Genomic DNA, 12,464 nt, shown 5'->3' on the forward strand with positions numbered 1-12,464 from the left:
AGGAAGCATTTTCCATCTCTGGTGTGACCAGGCAGGCTTGCCCCCAGGGGCTGGGGCCGTCCCTCTTGGAAATGGGGAGGGCAGGGAGAGTAGGAGGGCGCTGCGGGCTCCTGGTAGTTGTAGCTTTGCTCAAGATTGGGGCCAATTAGGCAGCAGCTATGAGGAGTGGCAGTGCTGGGAGGGCACGGTGCAGAGCTGTCCTGCTGTGCAGCACAAGGGAAAGTCCTCAAGGAAATGTGAACAGCACTGTCTCTGTCCAAGGACCCCAAAACAGCCTGAGAGACCCTGGAACAGCCACCCCACAGCAGTACCGGGGACACCATGTCACTGCCTCCCAAGGGCACTGCGTTCAGCTACCTTTAACTGTGTGGAAAGAGCCTGCAGAGGAAGGAGCCCTGGCCACAGGTACAGAGAATCCCCGGTAGCCTGGAACTATATCTCTTTTCTTTACAAAGATGCCATCTCTTTGATGCCTTGCTGCTGCTTCCATCTTGCTCGGTGCCCAAGTCTACTACATTCAGATCCACCTTTCTTGCTGCCCTCTGCTCTGTCTGAGCTGCTTGCCAGATCAAAAGGCGTGTGCGGCTAAGAATTAGGCCAAGGTGTCTCAACTGCTTGCTATAGGACAACCGGGGGGTGAATCGGCAACAGGACAGGAAAGTACCTGTGGATGAGAAACAGCTGCTTTAGAGATCTAAGACGCAGGGGCAACTGAGAGGAGTGAAAGGAGCAGGGGAAAATGGTGATGAGGAAGATGTGCTGTTAGAGGCAGTACAGTGCAGAAGAGAGGGAAAGCTTGCTCCTATGATGAAATAAAAACTGACCTTAAGAGAGATTTGCTTTTTGCTCTTCAGGTTATGAGTACGCGTGACTTCCTGAGAACTGTTCTGAGCATGCAGTGTTGCAGGTCACGACTGCCTGGGCAGCGATCCCCAACTTGTCTGCCGAGACTACGCAACAGCTCACAGCTGCCTGTGCAATGAAAGCAAAGGCCAACTTCTCAGAGGGAAGAAGCAGGCTCCACACAGGAAGATTATGGCAGGTGAGCTAATGCCCCAGAACCTTCAGTTTTCCTCCGCGTCCCCCCCAGGACTCACCCATTTGCTCCCTAGTTCCCTCAGGACCAATCCATTTGCTTTTAGGTATGCTCCAAGGCACTCCATTTGTTCTCTTGTCCCTTCAAAATTCTTTGCTTCTTTCTAGTTCCTGCAAGGTTATTCTGACATTTGGTGTCTGTAGGCCCTCTGGTAGCATCAAGACTCCTATGTTTGTCCTCTTGTCCTATTAAGTCCCCCCTCTTTTCCCTCTAGTCTCCTCAAAACCTCTCCGTTTGCCATTGGTGCATCTCGGCGCCTTTGCTTTTCCCTCTAGTCCTCTCAGGATGCCTCTCTTTGCCCTCTGAGCCCCTTAGGGTCCATCTCCTAGCCCTTTAGCCCCATCAGAACCCCTCTGAGTGCCACACGCTGCCCTCAGGACGCCTTGGTTTGCCTTGGGGGTACCCCAGAACCCTATGCATTCATTGCGCCCTTTCAGTATGCCCTACAGCCCTTCTTTTCCATTGGCTGCACTGTAGAGTCCTCTCTATGCCCTATCGCTATGACCATTCCATGTGCCCTCTATCCCATCAGATCCCCTTTCCTTCCGCTCCCTTTTCCTTCCAGTCCCCTTAAGGCTCCTCTGTCTTCCTTGGTTGTGCCTCACATACCTCTATGCGTCCCCTAGTCTGCTCAAAATCCATCCCCTCCTGTCCCCTCAGAGCACCTCCTGAGGTCTTCCTTGTTAGCCAGTTCTCCTATTTTGGCTGTTTAGGCCCCTTAGGACCCCTCTGCTCTGCTGAGCATGCCTCCTGGGGTGCTGGTATGGCCCCAGAGCTGTTCTCTGGACCCCAGGCCTCCTAGAGAACAGCTGGTCTCCTCAGAAACCTTTCATATTTCATCCTGGTTCCCCACAGTTGGGTTTTTGGCCACCTAGTCCCCTTAAAACTCCTCACCTGCTCAGAACACCCCTACTGGGGTGCTTGCTGTGACCTGGAGCTGTCTTCGGGCCCCCCAGGCGCCTTAGACAGCCTCTAGTCTCCTCGCAACCCCTCCAGATTTCTCCCTTCTTCCCCAGAGGCATTTCTTGACAGTGTAGACCCCTTAGCACCCCTCTAGTGCGCTATGGACCCCTCTTTTCCACAGAATAGGGCCCCCCAGCTCTCTTTGGTCCCCCCAGACCCCTTAGACATCCTCTAGTCTCTTCGCAACCCCTCCAGATTTCTCCCTTCTTCCCCAGAGGTATTTCTGGACCATGTAGATGTCTTAGCACCCCTCTAGTGTGCTCTGGATTCCTCTTTTCCACAGAGTGGGGCCCCCCACCCCTCCTGTGGCACCCCAGACCCCTTAGACACCCTCTAGTCTCCTCGCAACCCCTCCAGATTTCTCCCTTCTTCCCCAGAGGCATTTCTGGACCATGTAGACACCTTACTGCCTTTCTAGTGCACTCTGGATTCCTCTTTTCCACAGAGTGGGGCCCCCTAGCTCTCTTGTGGCCCCCCAGGCCCCTTAGACACCCTCTAGTCTCCTCGGAACCCCTCCAGATTTCTCCCTTCTTCCCCAGAGGCATTTCTGGACCATGTAGACACCTTAGGGGTCCAGAGCGCACTAGAGGGGTGCTAAGGTGTCTACATGGTCAAGAAATGTCTCTGGGAAAGAAGGGAGCAATCTGGAGGCCTTCTGAGGAGACTAGAGGGTGTCTAAGTGGTCTAGGGGGCCATAAGAGAGCTGGGGGCCCAATTCTGTGGAAAAGAGGTGTCCAGAGCACACTAGAGGGGGTGCTAAGGTGTCTACATGGTCCAGAAATGCCTCTGGGGAAGAAGGGAGAAATCTGGAGGGGTTGCGAAGAGACTAGAGGGTGTCTAAGGGGTCTGGGGGCCCAGAAGAGTGCTGGGGGGCCAAATTCTGTGGAACAGAGGGGTCCAGAGTGCGCTAGAGGGGTGCTCTTTTCCACAGAGTCCAGATCCCAGCTCTCTTCTGCTCCCCAGGCCCCTTAGACACCCTCTAGTCTCCTCGCAACCCCTCCAGATTTCTCCCTTCTTCCCCGGAGGCATTTTTTGACTGTGTAGACGCCATAGAACCCCTCTAGTGCGCTCTGGACCCCTCTTTTCAACAGAATGCAGCCCCCCGGCTATCTTCTGGCCCCCCAGGCCCCTTAGACCCCCTCTAGTCTCCTCGCAACCCCTGCAGATTTTTCCCTTCTTCCCCAGAGGCATTTCTTGACCGTGTCAACACCTTAGCACCCCTCTACTGCGCTCTGGACCCCTAAGGTGTTGACGTGGTCAAGAAATGCCTATGGGGAAGAAGGAAGCAATGTGGAGGGCTTCTGTGGAGACTACAGGGTGTCTTGGGGGTCTGGGGACCAAATGAGAGGTGGGGTCCCCACTTTGTGGAAAAGAGCACCCCTCTAGTGCCCTCTTGATCCCTCTGTTCAACGGAATAGGACCCCTAGCTCTCGTTTGGCCCCCCAGGCCCCTTAGACACCCTCTAGTCTCCTTGCCACACCTCCAGATTTCTCCCTTCTTCCCCAGAAGCATTTATGGACAGTGTAGACGCCTTAGCACCCCTCTAGTGCGCTCTGGACCCCCCTTTTCCACATAATTGGGCCCACCAGATATCTTTCGGATCTCCAGACGCTTTAGACACCCTCTAGTCTCCTCGCAACCCCTCCAGATTTCTCCCTTCTTCCCCAGAGGCATTTTTTGACAGTGTAGACGCCTTAGCACCTCTCTAGTGCGCTCTGGACCCCTCTTTTCTACAGAATTGGGCCCCCCAGCTCTCTTCGGGCCCCCCAGACTCCTTAGACCCCCTCTAGTCTCCTCGCAACCCCTCCAGATTGCTCCCTTCTTCCCCAGAGCCATTTCTTGACAGTGTAGACCCCTTAGCACCCCTCTAGTGCGCTCTGGACCCCTCTTTTTCACAGAATTGGGCCCCCCAGATATCCTTGGGATCCCCAGATCCCTTAGACACCCTCTAGTCTCCTCGCAACCCCTCCAGATTTCTCCCTTCTTCCCCAGAGCCATTTCTTGACAGTGTAGACGCCTTAGCACCTCTCTAGTGCGCTCTGGACCCCTCTTTTCCACAGAATGGGGCCCCCCAGATGTCTTCTGGGCCCCCAGACCCCTTAGACACCATCTAGTCTCCTCGCAACCCCTCCAGATTTCTCCCTTCTTCCCCAGAGCCATTTCTTGACAGTGTAGACGCCTTAGCACCCCTCTAGTGCATTCTGGACCCCTCTTTTCCACAGAATGGGGCCCCCCAGCTCTCTTCTGGACCCCCAGACCCCTTAGACACCCTCTAGTCTCCTCGCAACCCCTCCACGTTTCTCCCTTCTTCCCCAGAGCCATTTCTTCACAGTGTAGACGCTTTAGCAACCCTGTAGTGCGCTCTGGACCCCTCTTTTCCACAGAATGGGGCCCCCCCAGCTCTCTTCTGGCCCCCAGACCCCTTAGAAACCCTGTGGTGTGCTCGCAACGTCTCCAGATTTCTTCCTTCTTCCCCAGAGGCATTTCTGGACCATGTAGACACCTTAGCACCCTTCTAGTGCACTCTGGACCCCTCTTTTCCACAGAACAGGGCCCCCCAGATGTCTTCTGGCCCCCCAGGCCCCTTAGACACCCTCTAGTCTCCTCGCAACTCCTCCAGATTTCTCCCTTCTTCCGCAGAGGCATTTCTTGACAGTGTAGACGCCTAAGCACCCCTCTAGTGCGCTCTGGATCCCTCTTTTCCACAGAATTGGCCCCCCAGCTCTCTTCTGCTCCCCCAGACCCCTTAGACTCCCTCTAGTCTCCTCACAATCCCTCCAGATTTATTTTTTCTTCTCCAGAGCCATTTCTGGACCATGTAGACGCCTTCACATCCCTCTAGTGTGCTCTGGACCCTTCTTTTCCACAGAATGGGGCCCCCCAGCTCTGTTGGGGCCCCCCAGGACCCTTAGACACCCTCTAGTCTCCTCGCAACCCCTCCAGATTTCTCCCTTCTTCCCCAGAGGCATTTCTAGACCATGTAGACACCTTAGCACCCCTCTAGTGCACTGTGGACCCCTCTTTTCCACAGAATGGGCCCCTCAGTTCTCTTCTGGCCCCCCGGACTCCTTAGACACCCTCTAGTCTCCTCGCAACCCCTCCAGATTTCTCCCTTCTTCCCCAGAGGCATTTCTAGACCATGTAGACACCTTAGCACCCCTCTAGTGCACTGTGGACCCCTCTTTTCCACAGAATGGGCCCCTCAGTTCTCTTCTGGCCCCCCGGACTCCTTAGACACCCTCTAGTCTCCTCGCAACCCCTCCAGATTTCTCCCTTCTTCCCCAGAGGCATTTCTGGACCATGTAGACCCCCGTAGCCCCCCTCTAGTGTACTGTGGAGTTCCTTCTGTATTTGCTTTCAGCATTCCTCATTGTCCCTTGTGGTTCTTGTGCCAGGGCCTGTGTGCCTGGAGTGGGGAGATAGAGTTTCCATGGGGGTGGGGGGAGCCTGCAGGCACCATCCTGTCAGCTGCACTGAGTCCTGTGACATGCCTTATGACCCCTCTGGTGTGCCCTAAGCCCCTTTATTTGTATTTTGCTTTGCCCTAGAGCCCTGCATTTGCCCTCTGATGCCCTCCGGAGCCCTCAATTCACATTTTGGGTTGCCCCCAAGGGCTCTGTGTGTCTTTTGTTGGGCCCTGTGGTTGTTTTGCAGCACACTGCAAAGTTCTCTGTTTAGCTTTCTCTCCTGTCCCAGAGTTTTCTGGGTGCTTCTTGGTGGTGCCCCCAGAGTCACTCTGTTTGCTCTGTCATTGCCTTTTTCTACTTTTGTTGTACCCAGAGCTCTCCATTTGTTCTCTTGTCCTCTGCATACTCCCCTTTCCCCTCTCTATACCCCAGGCCTCTCCCTTCAGCTTTCAGGAAGCTGCTCTCAGGAGTGGGGGTGCCTCTGCTGCCCTGGCAGCCCCAGTTGTCCCTGATGGGGCTGATGGCCATTCCCTCTCCCCAGTTCCTGATGGGCTGCAGCTGCAGGCCCTGGGGCTGGGATGAATGCCAGGTGGAGCTGGGTGGCAGGACAGGCCCCAGGTGGGGCTCCATGGCTGGGACAGGTGGGACAAGCCCCAGGTGGGGCTGATGGCAAGGGCGGGCACACGCCTGGGCTGGGGCTGCATTTGGGGGAAGCTCATGCTGGGGCTGGTTCTGGACGATGGAGCTGCTGCTGAGCACTGCTGCCTGGGACCGGCACGCGGCTGCCCTGCGGAGGAGGTGAGCGGGGCTGGGGGGGTGCGCGCTCCGGGCTGCAGGTCCCTCATGTGCCGGGGGTCCTGGTGGGTGGGAGTGTCCCGGGCAGCGCAGCACAACTGGGGTGCACTGGGGCCAGGGGAAACTGCACCGGGGCTAGGGAGGGTGGTGTGCTGGGGCAGTGGGGGCTGAGGATGTGGTGGGGAAGAGCAGTGCACTGGGGCCATGGAGGGAGGAAGGGGGTGTGCCGAGGCTGTGGTGGTATGGGGGGGGGTAAGGGGGTGCATTGGGGTTCGGGTGGGGAGGAAGGAGGTGCGGTGGGTCTGCAGTGGTGCTGGGGGGGAAGAAGGGGGGTGCGCCAGGATGGGGCAGGGGGGAAGGCAGGCGGTCCGCTGGGGCTGTGGTGCGGTTTATTGCGCAGTCGGAGGAGCACGGGGAGGGGGGGGGTGTCTCCTATGTCCGCTGGGGACCGCGTTGGGGAGGGGGAGGAGGGATCCCAGGGGAAGCGCAGGGAGGGTCGTGGGGGGAGGCAGGGGCAGTGTTGGAGTTGACCTGTAGCCGGCCGCGGCGGTGTCGGGGGAGCCCCGGGCCGGTGCTGGGGATCGCGGGGTCGCGCTCGGGGCTCTGCGGTGGATTCCGGGGAGACAGGGAGGAAAAGGGAACGGGGGCGGGACGGAAAGGAACGGAATCTCCACAGGGTTAAACTTCACCTAGCGCGACGGGGGGAGGGGGGGGGGTCCGGGGGGCGCCGCTGGCATGCCGGGAGCGGTAGTCTTCCGGCACCGGGCTTCCGGGAGGCCTTTTTTTTGTTTGAACGGCATGCCGGGAGATGTAGTCTTCCCGCATTGGGCTGCTCGGACAGCATGCTGTGCCTCTCGAGGCGGCCGGAGGGGCAGTCCTTTGCCAGCGGGGTTCTCACCAGCCGGCCACGTTATGCTCTGTGGCAGGCCAGGAGCTGCAGTTCCAGGTGCCGGTGCCTTCTCAGCCCTGCAGCAGTGGCCCGCTGGGTCTGTTCCTTACTGGACATGTGCCGCTCACACAGGAGTCCCCATAGGTCATTGGGGACAGTGGCATTTCCCTGGTTTTCCCTGGTACAAGGCAGGAAGCATTTTCCATCTCTGGTGTGACCAGGCAGGCTTGCCCCCAGGGGCTGGGGCCGTCCCTCTTGGAAATGGGGAGGGCAGGGAGAGTAGGAGGGCGCTGCGGGCTCCTGGTAGTTGTAGCTTTGCTCAAGATTGGGGCCAATTAGGCAGCAGCTATGAGGAGTGGCAGTGCTGGGAGGGCACGGTGCAGAGCTGTCCTGCTGTGCAGCACAAGGGAAAGTCCTCAAGGAAATGTGAACAGCACTGTCTCTGTCCAAGGACCCCAAAACAGCCTGAGAGACCCTGGAACAGCCACCCCACAGCAGTACCGGGGACACCATGTCACTGCCTCCCAAGGGCACTGCGTTCAGCTACCTTTAACTGTGTGGAAAGAGCCTGCAGAGGAAGGAGCCCTGGCCACAGGTACAGAGAATCCCCGGTAGCCTGGAACTATATCTCTTTTCTTTACAAAGATGCCATCTCTTTGATGCCTTGCTGCTGCTTCCATCTTGCTCGGTGCCCAAGTCTACTACATTCAGATCCACCTTTCTTGCTGCCCTCTGCTCTGTCTGAGCTGCTTGCCAGATCAAAAGGCGTGTGCGGCTAAGAATTAGGCCAAGGTGTCTCAACTGCTTGCTATAGGACAACCGGGGGGTGAATCGGCAACAGGACAGGAAAGTACCTGTGGATGAGAAACAGCTGCTTTAGAGATCTAAGACGCAGGGGCAACTGAGAGGAGTGAAAGGAGCAGGGGAAAATGGTGATGAGGAAGGTGTGCTGTTAGAGGCAGTACAGTGCAGAAGAGAGGGAAAGCTTGCTCCTATGATGAAATAAAAACTGACCTTAAGAGAGATTTGCTTTTTGCTCTTCAGGTTATGAGTACGCGTGACTTCCTGAGAACTGTTCTGAGCATGCAGTGTTGCAGGTCACGACTGCCTGGGCAGCGATCCCCAACTTGTCTGCCGAGACTACGCAACAGCTCACAGCTGCCTGTGCAATGAAAGCAAAGGCCAACTTCTCAGAGGGAAGAAGCAGGCTCCACACAGGAAGATTATGGCAGGTGAGCTAATGCCCCAGAACCTTCAGTTTTCCTCCGCGTCCCCCCCAGGACTCACCCATTTGCTCCCTAGTTCCCTCAGGACCAATCCATTTGCTTTTAGGTATGCTCCAAGGCACTCCATTTGTTCTCTTGTCCCTTCAAAATTCTTTGCTTCTTTCTAGTTCCTGCAAGGTTATTCTGACATTTGGTGTCTGTAGGCCCTCTGGTAGCATCAAGACTCCTATGTTTGTCCTCTTGTCCTATTAAGTCCCCCCTCTTTTCCCTCTAGTCTCCTCAAAACCTCTCCGTTTGCCATTGGTGCGTCTCGGCGCCTTTGCTTTTCCCTCTAGTCCTCTCAGGATGCCTCTCTTTGCCCTCTGAGCCCCTTAGGGTCCATCTCCTAGCCCTTTAGCCCCATCAGAACCCCTCTGAGTGCCACACGCTGCCCTCAGGACGCCTTGGTTTGCCTTGGGGGTACCCCAGAACCCTATGCATTCATTGCGCCCTTTCAGTATGCCCTACAGCCCTTCTTTTCCATTGGCTGCACTGTAGAGTCCTCTCTATGCCCTATCGCTATGACCATTCCATGTGCCCTCTATCCCATCAGATCCCCTTTCCTTCCGCTCCCCTTTCCTTCCAGTCCCCTTAAGGCTCCTCTGTCTTCCTTGGTTGTGCCTCACATACCTCTATGCGTCCCCTAGTCTGCTCAAAATCCATCCCCTCCTGTCCCCTCAGAGCACCTCCTGAGGTCTTCCTTGTTAGCCAGTTCTCCTATTTTGGCTGTTTAGGCCCCTTAGGACCCCTCTGCTCTGCTGAGCATGCCTCCTGGGGTGCTGGTATGGCCCCAGAGCTGTTCTCTGGACCCCAGGCCTCCTAGAGAACAGCTGGTCTCCTCAGAAACCTTTCATATTTCATCCTGGTTCCCCACAGTTGGGTTTTTGGCCACCTAGTCCCCTTAAAACTCCTCGCCTGCTCAGAACACCCCTACTGGGGTGCTTGCTGTGACCTGGAGCTGTCTTCGGGCCCCCCAGGCGCCTTAGACAGCCTCTAGTCTCCTCGCAACCCCTCCAGATTTCTCCCTTCTTCCCCAGAGGCATTTCTTGACAGTGTAGACCCCTTAGCACCCCTCTAGTGCGCTATGGACCCCTCTTTTCCACAGAATTGGGCCCCCAGCTCTCTTTGGTCCCCCCAGACCCCTTAGACATCCTCTAGTCTCTTCGCAACCCCTCCAGATTTCTCCCTTCTTCCCCAGAGGTATTTCTGGACCATGTAGATGTCTTAGCACCCCTCTAGTATGCTCTGGATTCCTCTTTTCCACAGAGTGGGGCCCCCCACCCCTCCTGTGGCACCCCAGACCCCTTAGACACCCTCTAGTCTCCTCGCAACCCCTCCAGATTTCTCCCTTCTTCCCCAGAGGCATTTCTGGACCATGTAGACACCTTACTACCTCTCTAGTGCACTCTGGATTCCTCTTTTCCACAGAGTGGGGCCCCCTAGCTCTCTTGTGGCCCCCCAGGCCCCTTAGACACCCTCTAGTCTCCTCGCAACCCCTCCAGATTTCTCCCTTCTTCCCCAGAGGCATTTCTGGACCATGTAGACACCTTAGGGGTCCAGAGCGCACTAGAGGGGTGCTAAGGTGTCTACATGGTCAAGAAATGTCTCTGGGAAAGAAGGGAGCAATCTGGAGGCCTTCCGAGGAGACTAGAGGGTGTCTAAGTGGTCTAGGGGGCCATAAGAGAGCTGGGGGCCCAATTCTGTGGAAAAGAGGTGTCCAGAGCGCACTAGAGGGGGTGCTAAGGTGTCTACATGGTCCAGAAATGCCTCTGGGGAAGAAGGGAGAAATCTGGAGGGGTTGCGAAGAGACTAGAGGGTGTCTAAGGGGTCTGGGGGCCCAGAAGAGTGCTGGGGGGCCAAATTCTGTGGAACAGAGGGGTCCAGAGTGCGCTAGATGGGTGCTCTTTTCCACAGAGTCCAGATCCCAGCTCTCTTCTGCTCCCCAGGCCCCTTAGACACCCTCTAGTCTCCTCGCAACCCCTCCAGATTTCTCCCTTCTTCCCCGGAGGCATTTTTTGACTGTGTAGACGCCATAGAACCCCTCTAGTGCACTCTGGACCCCTCTTTTCCACAGAATGCAGCCCCCCGGCTATCTTCTGGCCCCCCAGGCCCCTTAGACTCCCTCTAGTCTCCTCGCAACCCCTGCAGATTTTTCCCTTCTTCCCCAGAGGCATTTCTTGACCGTGTCAACACCTTAGCACCCCTCTACTGCGCTCTGGACCCCTAAGGTGTTGACGTGGTCAAGAAATGCCTATGGGGAAGAAGGAAGCAATGTGGAGGGCTTCTGCGGAGACTACAGGGTGTCTTGGGGGTCTGGGGACCAAATGAGAGGTGGGGTCCCCACTTTGTGGAAAAGAGCACCCCTCTAGTGCCCTCTTGATCCCTCTGTTCAACGGAATAGGACCCCTAGCTCTCTTTTGGCCCCCCAGGCCCCTTAGACACCCTCTAGTCTCCTTGCCACACCTCCAGATTTCTCCCTTCTTCCCCAGAAGCATTTATGGACAGTGTAGACGCCTTAGCACCCCTCTAGTGCGCTCTGGACCCCCCTTTTCCACATAATTGGGCCCACCAGATATCTTTCGGATCTCCAGACGCTTTAGACACCCTCTAGTCTCCTTGCAACCCCTCCAGATTTCTCCCTTCTTCCCCAGAGGCATTTATGGACAGTGTAGACGCCTTAGCACCCCTCTAGTGCGCTCTGGACCTCTCTGTTCCACAGAATTGGGCCGCCCAGCTCTCTTCTGGCCCCCCAGACCCCTTAGCCACCCTCTAGTCTCCTCGCAACCCCTCCAGATTTCTCCCTTCTTCCCCAGAGGCACTTCTTGACCATGTAGACCCCTTAGCACCCCTCTAGTGCGCTCTGGACCCCTCTTTTCCACAGAACGCCCCCCCCAGCTCTCTTCTGGCTCCCCAGGCCCCTTAGACACCTTCTAGTCTCCTGGCAACCCCTCCAGATTTCTCCCTTCTTTCCCAGAGGCATTTATTGAGCGTGTAGACGACTTAGCACCTCTCTAGTGTGCTCTGGACCCCCTCTTTTCCACAGCATTGGGTCCTCCATCTCTCTTCTGTCCCCCCAGAGCCCTTACACACTCTGTAGTCTGCTCGCATCCCTTCCAGATTTCTCCTTTCTTCCCCAGAGGCAATTCTGGATAGTGTAGACACCTTAGCACCCCTCTAGTGCGCTCTGGATCCCTCTTTTCCACAGAATGGGGACCCCCAGCCCTCTTCTGGCCCCCCAGGCCCCTTGGACACACCCTAGTCTTCTCGCAACCCCTCCAGATTTCTCCCTTCTTCCCCAGAGGCATTTATTGAGCGTGTAGACGCCTTAGCACCCCTCTAGTGTGCTCTGGACCACTCTTTTCCACAGAATGGGCCCCGACAGCTCTCCTCTGGCCCCCCAGACGCCTTAGACAGCCTCTAGTCTCCTTGCAACCCGTCCAGATTTCTCCCTTCTTTCCCAGAGGCATTTCTTGACAGTGTAGATGACTTATCACCCCTCTACTGCACTTTGGAGCCTTCTTTTCCACAGAATGGGGCCCCCCAGCTCTCTTGTGTCCCCCAGGCCCCTTAGACACCCTCTAATTTGCTAGAAGCTCCTCCAGACTGCACCCTTCTTCCCCAGAGGCATTTCTTGACAGTGTAGACGCCGTAGCACCCCTCTAGTGCACTCTGGACCCCTCTTTGCCACAGAATTCGGCCCCCCAGCTGTCTGCTGGCCCCCAGACCCCTTAGAAACCCTCTAGTCTCCTCGCCACCTTTCCAGATTTCTCCCTTCTTCCCCGGAGGCATTTTTGGACCGTGTAGACATCTTGGCACCCCTCTAGTGCGTTCTGGGGCCCTCTTTTCCACAGAATGGGCCCCCCAGCTCTCTTTTGGCTCCCCAGGCCCCTTAGACGCCCTCCAGTCTCCTCGCAACCCCTCCAAATTTTTCCCTTCTTCCCCAGAGGCATTTCTTGACAGTGTAGATGCCTTAGCACCCTTCTCCTGCACTCTGGACCCCTCTTTTCCACAGAATGGGGCCCCGCAGATATTTTCTGCTCCCCCAGATC

General features: G+C 56.5%; 2 long non-coding RNA genes across 3 annotated transcripts in view; one reads left to right on the forward strand and one right to left on the reverse strand.

Annotated features, from left to right (window-relative positions):
• Positions 1 to 222: 222 nt before the first annotated feature.
• On the reverse strand, positions 223 to 6,903 carry LOC135327371 (uncharacterized). Its single transcript, XR_010387489.1, has 3 exons — positions 6,793 to 6,903; positions 825 to 972; positions 223 to 664 (listed from the first exon to the last, which is right to left on the reverse strand). It is a non-coding gene; the product is annotated as an uncharacterized LOC135327371 (long non-coding RNA).
• A 1,382-nt stretch (positions 6,904 to 8,285) lies between these two features.
• LOC135327372 (uncharacterized) overlaps positions 8,286 to 12,464 on the forward strand; it is a 142,673-nt gene continuing 138,494 nt past the window's right edge. For both annotated transcript variants that reach the window (XR_010387492.1, XR_010387490.1), the window contains exon 1: positions 8,286 to 8,382. This is a non-coding gene — a long non-coding RNA (uncharacterized LOC135327372). The remainder of the gene's footprint in view (positions 8,383 to 12,464) is intronic.

Source organism: Dromaius novaehollandiae, chromosome 2 (assembly GCF_036370855.1).
Source record: "Dromaius novaehollandiae isolate bDroNov1 chromosome 2, bDroNov1.hap1, whole genome shotgun sequence".
NCBI classification, from domain to species: domain Eukaryota; kingdom Metazoa; phylum Chordata; class Aves; order Casuariiformes; family Dromaiidae; genus Dromaius; species Dromaius novaehollandiae.